The sequence below is a fragment of the Amphiura filiformis genome, chromosome 9 (assembly GCF_039555335.1).
Source record: "Amphiura filiformis chromosome 9, Afil_fr2py, whole genome shotgun sequence".
NCBI lineage: Eukaryota > Metazoa > Echinodermata > Ophiuroidea > Amphilepidida > Amphiuridae > Amphiura > Amphiura filiformis.
The window spans coordinates 5,566,426-5,575,259 of NC_092636.1; the positions used below are offsets into that span (position 1 = coordinate 5,566,426).

An 8,834-nucleotide genomic window follows, 5' to 3' on the forward strand; every position below is an offset into this window, starting at 1 on the left:
CTCGTTTTTCCAAACAAATATCATGACGGTTCTTATTCATCATTTTCTAACCCGGTATCCAAAGATTTTCGTCTGATATCAAAATAGCAATTCACGTGTATCGATCCCGTGTATTCATTTCATTTTAGTGTCTCTGCTGCACCAAATAATTATTAGCCAGGCGGTGTCGGTGTGGGGCGTAGCTGTGTTGCAAATCACACATATGTATTTTGGCTATAAAATTTAAGTGGCTTTTACTCGAAAACTATACCTTTGAATTTGCACACGATAGTTACGCATTTGATGCTAGAGTATTTTGCTATCGTTTTTCGCAATTTTGCTATTTTTTCGGATGGAGGTTATGGTTATTTATTCTGTTAATGTTGAAATTTGGATGAATGAGTTAACTGTATCTTTTGAGCAAGATTTGCCTATTTTGGGCAGGCTAAAATTTTGCTGCAAAGTGTAATTTTAGCAACATTTTTGATGCAATCGCCTGTCGTGATCGGACGTGTTTACCTCTGAACTTCCATTGCTTTACACAGTGTCATGCTTCAGCGAATCCGACCAGATTTTGAATGTAATGGTCTCTTGCCTAGAATGTGAAGCTATTGGTGAGCAAATTCTTGGCTAGACTTCTCGAGCAAAGTCATGAAGTGGCTTTAGGCTAATTATTTGATACTTTCCCGTCACATTTTTTTCAGTGAAATATGAGGTCATGATTTCATTATTCATTAATTTTGTAAAATTTCATTATTGTCAAAACTTTCATTTACATGGCTATTACATATTGTTGATGAAAGACTATCTCAAAACAGGTAAAATGCTTAGATGATCCGTACAGACATTTTGCAACAGAGAAAAGACTTGAATTTGTTTTTATTAATATTAAAATGAAAAAATCTTTGCAATTTTTGTATAAATCACTAGAAACATGATGAGGTAATTTAAATTTTCATTATTTACCACATCCTCTACCCCCTAAGAAAAACTGCTGATTATGATCAGCAGGGGATCAGGGTCGTAGCTAGCCACCCGTCTGGCCGTCATTTTAGACGGCCAGTTTGCCCCTGGGACGGGCAACTATGCCTTTGACAGATGCTATATTATAAATTGTATGTTTTGAGAAGCTAATTGACCTAATTGAAGCTAAAAGGCCATATCAGCACATATTTGAACTCTTTGAACCCCCAATGGGCTATGTCTGGTAAATGTTTTAAAGGTCAAATTAGGACAGGCAATTTTATTCAAATGACGGGCAACCCTCAATTTCTAGCTAAGACCCTGCAGGGGATGTCAGACATTTTGCAAGTTTCAATTTTGATTATTTCCATCTCAATTTTCAGATAATTGACTTTTTTTATGAAAATAAAAGTTTTGGTCAAATTGAAAAGGCGATGCAGGCAGATGACGGGAAACTAATAATTTCATTACATACATGTAGGCCATCATGTAGATTTAGAAGTGCTTATTTATTTTTCATAAATTCACCTTATTGAAATGCCTTGAGCCTATGGGTGTCTCCATATCTTTTTCAGGCTTTAACCTTTTTCTTGTATGTGAAACTTTCATCAAATATAATGACTTCGGCGATGCAATCTTGTGTCAACATCGACCTGACGAACGGACATTGACCCAGGAGAGTTTGTTGACACCTTCGACACGTGACTTGTTTACTTGCTGTATTTGCACATGGCGCACATTCCTGATTGTTTGCGTATTTTCGGACTTTCATAAATGAAACCCAAATTATTCCTTTTGTTAATTAATTGACGCTAATTGCATATTAATTGTCCCATTACTTCTCTTCCTCGTTATTGTGGATGCGTCTGCATTTGTGGTATGCATTATGCAGCGGAAGGTAGACACATTTTTGCAATGAGGAAGAAGAGATGCGGCGACCGTTCACTGATTGGTCGGTGCTGTTGCTGCCACTGCTGGGTCGACTGGCATGTGAGAGGAGCGTCGCGTGGGCCAGTCTACGCTGCACCTTCACTTATGATTTGGAGCTTGTTGAGTTAACACGTATATTTGTTTCTGTGCAAAAATCGCTTGACCATTTGTTTAGAGACATGATTTTCAGTAAAGCGGCAGTCTGTATGGTTCAAGTATTACAGATTTCCTTTTACAAATTAACCATCACGCGTATACGTGCACGACGTCAAGCATATGCATTGGACCATGCATGTGCAAAATAATACTGGCAGCTGGACGGCTAGCAATACGCTTAATTTGTAAAAGGAAATCTCAATAATACTTAAGGATTTGTGTTTATTAATAAATCATGTTATTTTGTGATTGTACTTCCATAATGTCCATTGTCGTTTTGCTCCATGTTTTTAGTTCTCTGTGTTATTTATCGAGAAATCACGCATCATCCATATACCACACCCAGGCTGAGAAAATCATTACAATTTTACATTATTAATTATTTTGGCTTAAAATGATCAGGAAACCTCCTGACCTTGACAGTTGTTACTAAATGAAGTAAATCATCGAGTTATTAATATTATGCAATAATTTTTGGCAAAGAATAACAAAATTAAAATTTGACAGAGGTCAAACATTATGGCTTTCAAGTTTCATGTATTATTTATAATTATGTCATGATGTACAAGTCATTTAGTATGTCAATGTATTAATGTTAAGCTTATAAAATCATTTTGCAAGTCACTGGCACCTGCAATTAGTAACATATTTAAACCCATGCAACTTCTGCACTTCTGAAACATACCTTAAAATATGTCGAATGATTTGACAATATTGGTGGGTGATGACTTCCATGGAAAAATATCACATCTTAAGCTAGATTTTGCGTAATACCTGCCATGAAAGACGTGCGCGATCACTGCATTTTGCCGAGGTAAATTTGTTTATCGTGTTTATGCAATATTTGCATTGGGCAATTGGTGCCGTGTGTTTACTAGTTCTTCATCCATTTTTACGTTCACAGATATGGAAACGAAAGAAATTCGGTATAGGCAAAATGACCCCTGAAATGATCCGAAAGTCGTAAATAAATAAAATACCCTTTAAAAAGGAATGGTGCTGTGCCCTAGACTATATACTAAAAAAAAAGTAGGCCAATAGTATAGGGCGCTATGGGTCCCATGCATGGCCATAGCCCATAATGAATTAATGAATCAACCAGAATCTGAATCTGAATCTGAAACCAATACTTTTTGGCATCTTTAAAATTATAAAATTAGAATTGGTTCCATCTTTTTTTATGCCCCATAATAATGCTGCCCATTATAATGGGGCCCGAAATGTAAATTTTGTTCCCTAGTGGCACTTCCCTGATCATATAGCCTAGTCCTATCTCAAATTGTTCCTCTCATTGCTAGGAAAATAAAAGTCAATTGTCATATTACACTAGGGTGCATAGTTCAGGAGTTATAGAGTAATTAGGTCAAATGTCAATATCTCATGCATAGAGGCCAATTTTTTAAAATGCACTCAATCGCGGTTTGTCTCAAATTACTCCTCTTGACAAATTCAACATGCTAAATATAGGAAAATAATTTGTTTGAGAAATGTTTAACCTCAGAATCGGAATGAAATCATGGGTCAAAGGTTAGGCCTATGCATGTATATTTCGTGATCCACAGCCTCATCCCCCCACTTTTCTCAGAAAAAGTTGAGATTTTTTATATCACTGGCAATCTCTGGCTACATAATGTTTATGTACAAAATATTTCTTGCAGATTAATTCGTTTAGCAAAGATATCGTGAAATTTGAATTTCGTTCTGGTGCACCAGAACGAAATTACATCGCATTGTCTATAGAGCAGTGTAATACACATAATCATGCATAGCCTAACTCGCGAACGCAAAATCGGAATCAACTGAAATTTTGGGAATAGGTTTTTTTCGTGGATATCTAATGAAAAATGCCAAATAGAGGATGCTAGGATCACGAAATACTCTTTTAAGGGCAGTAATTTGACACCGGCAGTTTCGATGAAATCGGACCATTTTTAAATTTTGACCTCTGGAAGTTTTGACATTTGACTTATTCGACCTTATACTGTGGGTAGACTACACAGTGGTCTATACATGCTATATGGTCCTACTTGTTGGTGACAGGTGCTGGTTGGTGACTTATGTAGCTTGCCTTGCATAGTGTTAGTAATGTAGTAATACTAGGAGTGGTATTATTTTTTTACAGAATGGTCTAACCAGGCAGGGATTGACCAGTGGCGTACCGTGGCCGCCCCAACCCCGGGGGGCTGAAGAAGAAACAATTTTGCCGCCCCTTCCTTAACAGCCCGAAAAGGTTGACCCAATTTTTTTCACGGTCGTTTGAAAAAGTGAAGAGCAAAAAAAAAAAAAAGGATTTTAGGCGCTAGCGTCGAAATTTTTATGCTTTTTCAATTTTTGGCGCCCTTTTTTCTTTGCTAATTCGTTTTGCCGCCCCTTCGTTTTGCCGCCCCTTCTTCTTCCGCCGCCCTTCGTTTTTGCCGCCCCCTACTTTGGCCCCGGGGGGCTGGCGCCCCCAAAGCCCCCCCCCCCCAAATACGCGCATGTTTTCCTTACATTTTCTTCACTACATGTAGTCACTTGCCTGGGTTTATTTTACTCAGGGATCACTGTATCTTAAAGCCTTAATGTAGGCCCCCCTACGATTTCCGTCAAATTTTGATTTTGTTATTCTTTATTCAAAATGTTGAAATAATATATAGTAATAACTGACGGGAAGGGTTGCTGTCCATTTTAGGTTGAAATAACAAGGTAAAGTGAAAGAAATCGCACTGATTATTTTGGCCATTTAACACACAGTTCTATGGGAGGGCATTACAAATATGCAAAAAAATCAGGTTTGAAAAAATTTTATAGGTCTGTCACACTACGACGGACTGGATCAACGTACATCACCGAATACAAAAATATTTTATTCGGTGGAAAAATCACCAGTCCGGCAGAAGATTCGGTGGGATTTTGGGTCCGATTCCCGTTCGTCTCTCTATGCGTTGTGGCCGCTAATAATCCTGCAGGCGTCTTATATCCGATCGTTCAACGTCCGACAAATGACCGGATTTGGGGTCCGATTCCCGTTCGTTTCTCTATGCGTTGTGGCCGCTAATAATCCTGCAGGCGTCTTATATTCGATCGTCCAACGTCCGACAAATGACCGGATTTGGGGGCAACGTCCGACAAAATGTCCGAATTTGGGGGTCCGATTCCCGTTCGTCTCTCTATGCGTTGTGAATAATCCTGCAGGCGTTTTATATTCAATCGTTCAACGTCCGACAAATGACCGGCGAATCCGTCGCATGTGGCACCAACAGGGACGTCCACTCTATCAGAAAAGTGGGGGAGGAGAGGGTGTTTGAGAGGGTTTTTGACCCCTTAGAGGCAGTGACGTAGCAAGCACTTTTTCAGAGGGTGAACAAAGTGGGGAAAGACAACTTTTAAGGGGGTAAATTTGGAAGAAAATGGTCAAATATTGGCTAATAAGTACAAAAGGGCTACAAATCTGATATATCAGGGCAACCAGCGTCCGGGGGCAATAGAGGTGAGAAACCTTTGGACAATGAAGGCCCAATTGAAGCCATTTGTCATTTTTTGGATCAATTTTTACTGAGCACTATTATTGGGTACTATTTTAGTTTGAAACAGCCGCAATTTGGTGAAACGAAAGCTTAATTGAAGCCATTGAAAGGTTTTCACCATTATTGTATAATATAAACAATTGTTTTAAAAATAACAGATATAAGACTTCAGACTCGTAATTTCAGGTAAAGCATGCATGGATTGATATGTTAAAGTCAGGAATAGACCTATAAGTCAGTCTTTGACTTTGGTGACAAAATATCACGGGCCCTGCATATGGACTGGCCGGCAGTAATTTTCACAGGCTTTTGGGCCAAGGAACCACATTTAAGCACTGTCTATAATAATCACAGGCCTATACTTAGGCTTACTAGTGCTACTATCCTGGGCCTACTAAATAACGTATACAATTTAACCTTTTCCATGTTTTCTCTTCTTTTTTCTTTCTTGTCAATCACTAAAACTGGTAGGAATTTGATATTGCGTCCTCTACCCTTCAGAAAGTGCCCCTCCCTCTCTCTTCAATACTACTTACATGCATAGGAAACTACTAAATTACGTGCAATTTAAAGTCTCTTCTCTTCTCTCTTCAATTTTTCTCACTTTCTTTTCTTTTTCTCTCCTTTCCCCTTTTTCTACTTGTCAGTCACTAAAGTACTGGGGGAAATATGATATTGCGTCACACACCCTTCAGAAAGCCCCCCCATGATCGATGCACATGTTCGCCATAGGCCTACATCCGGCACAAGCGCCTGCGAAACCTTGCAAACACCTGCGGTATATAAACGAAAGAATAACGAACAAACCCAGGGTATATACAGAACAGTACGAACCCCAGGGAGGCACTTCAATATGAAATGGATATAGGTGTAGGGCTGGCACTTTCGCACTAAGGGGCATTCGGTGAGAGCAAAATGTAAAAAATATGGGGTCATTGGGTGAGAGCATGATTTTTGGCATTCGGTGAGAGCAAAATGTGAAAAATATGGGGTCGTGAGAACATGACCTTTTTTTTAAATGGAATCTTTGGGTGAGAGCCGAAAAAGCGCCACAGAAACCTCGAAAATTGAGTATTTAGTTCTAAATGACTTCAAATTTTTCAAAATAAGTAACAAAATCCATGATAAATGAAAGTTGCTGTTCAAATTGGACTTGCAAGGGTCTTTGGGTGACAGATCAAATGGAAAAATAGGGGGTCTTGGACAGAGCATGGACAGAGCATGTGTTCGTAAAAAAATATGGGGTCTTTGGGTGACAGCGATGCTGAAAAGGGGGTCTTAACAGCCCTACATACGCGTCACCTCCAAAGTTGGAGTGCCCCAGGGGTACGAACACACATCGGACAACTTCCGAACATGTGTATTCAGCACACTCCGTTTCAAGTTGTGTGCATGCACAAAACTTGAAACGTATTGTCGACGGACTAAACAAACATCACCTAACACGAAACGCATTTGGCGGATAATAACAGGACATATGAAGAACATAAAACGAACATTGACGAACACTAACGGATCATTTGCTAAAATACCATCTGTTTCTTATACGGAAGACCGATCCGGTGTAGTGTGACACTAAGACGGTCTGGGTCAACGTACATCACCGAATGCAAAAATATGCTATCCGGTGGTGAAGGCCTCACAGGAACGTATTTGCAACAAACACGGGCCGAGTGCAACGAACAAAGAACGAACATGAACGAAAGGAGAGCGAACAAACTCCGGCAATATGCAGCACCATACGAACGCACATCGGATAAATACCGAACATGTGTATTCGGTACACTCCGTTTCAAGTTTTGTGCATGCACAAACTTGCCGACGGACTTAACGAACATCACCTAACACGAAACGCATTTGGCGGATGATAGCAGGACATAAAAAGAACATAAAACGTTCATTGACGAACAACAACGGATTTACTAAAATGCCATCCGTTTCTTGTACGGAAGACCTATTCGGTGTAGTGTGACAGACCTATTACCAATTTCATATTATAAGATCGTATACCATTATGTTAAAAAAAAAAAAAAGTACACTACTCAGTGGTGCGCCTGAAAATAGGCGGGATTTCCCAAATACAATACAATACAATATGGCTTTAAAGGTACTTCGAGGGCTCTGATCAAGAGCTATTATCAAACATGTTGTTTGTTAAATGTTTTCGGCCAACTTTATAATAACATTATGCAACAAATTCTAAACCTGTGAAACCTTATTGTAAAAAAATAGAAAACGTTTCATAACCTATAGCGTCTAGAGTAGACATATGTTAACAATTATCTGGTAACCTTTGCGAGCCCTTTAAAATGCTATGAAGAAAAGCAAGAAGTGCTTCTGTGTTTGCTGGGATTAATAGTATACCGTAATGTTGCTCCTTTTTGAATCATGTCGTATACGTATAAAAAAATATGATTAATCAAATCAAGAGAGTTTTTCTTTTGTCAAAACCAATTTGTAGACCCCCTCGTCTCTGTTCATTACTCCTCGCCCCCTCTTCCTGATCTGTATTGATTCTTTTAAATTCTGTTAAATTGTATTATATCTCGAATCAAAAAAATAAATAAAAATTATGTGATATCATCAGGACATTCCTCGTATTCAGAATGCAATTTAGTGTGTCTGATGTGCCGAGCCCACAACAAAACACTTTGCAAAGGTGGGTGACTGACCCCTTAAAATTATATATGGACTCTTACTTGCCTATAGGCCTACTCAAGATTCTGAGTGATTCGGACTTTTTGAATTAGGTCTGTGTGGCTGCAAATTGCAAGGAAACATGAGAAATTGCACGTTTTGGGCACATTTCCCCACCATATTGCAAAACTACTAAGTTTGACTTTTATTGCCAGTTAGTAGGCCAATTAAAAGAGGATTTCGCGATCCTAGCATCCTTTTTTATGACATTTATCAATAGATATCCACGAAAAAAGCTTATTCCCCAAATTTGAGTTGATTCCGATTTTACGTTAGCGAGTTATGCATGATTATGTGTAGACCCTCCCTCGGGTCCATGGAGAACGACTGGTAATGTAGATTACATAGCATTAAAAATCAACCCAATACAGCGCTCAATGGACTTTCGCGTTCACTTATAATACGAGTATATTTCTATATTGCTGCATGGTTGACTGTGGTGGGTGTAATTAGTGTCGATTTGTGGATGAAGAGGAATGGGTTTTTGGCATTGAACAAAATAAGGGGGGGTAGAGGACTTTGGCATTTTTTTTCATAGGGCATTATGTAATTATTTATTGTTACATTATCCTGAGATAGAACCGAACCGAGACTGGGGGCCAG

General features: G+C 38.9%; 1 protein-coding gene across 1 annotated transcript in view; it reads right to left on the minus strand.

Annotated features, from left to right (window-relative positions):
- The window catches only part of LOC140160554 (F-box/LRR-repeat protein 3-like), a 14,352-nt gene extending 11,500 nt beyond the window's left edge, over positions 1-2,852 (minus strand). The window contains exon 1 of the mRNA XM_072183798.1: positions 2,714-2,852. The gene's annotated coding sequence lies outside the window, so the exon portion shown is untranslated. The remainder of the gene's footprint in view (positions 1-2,713) is intronic.
- Between the last annotated feature and the right edge of the window lie 5,982 nt (positions 2,853-8,834).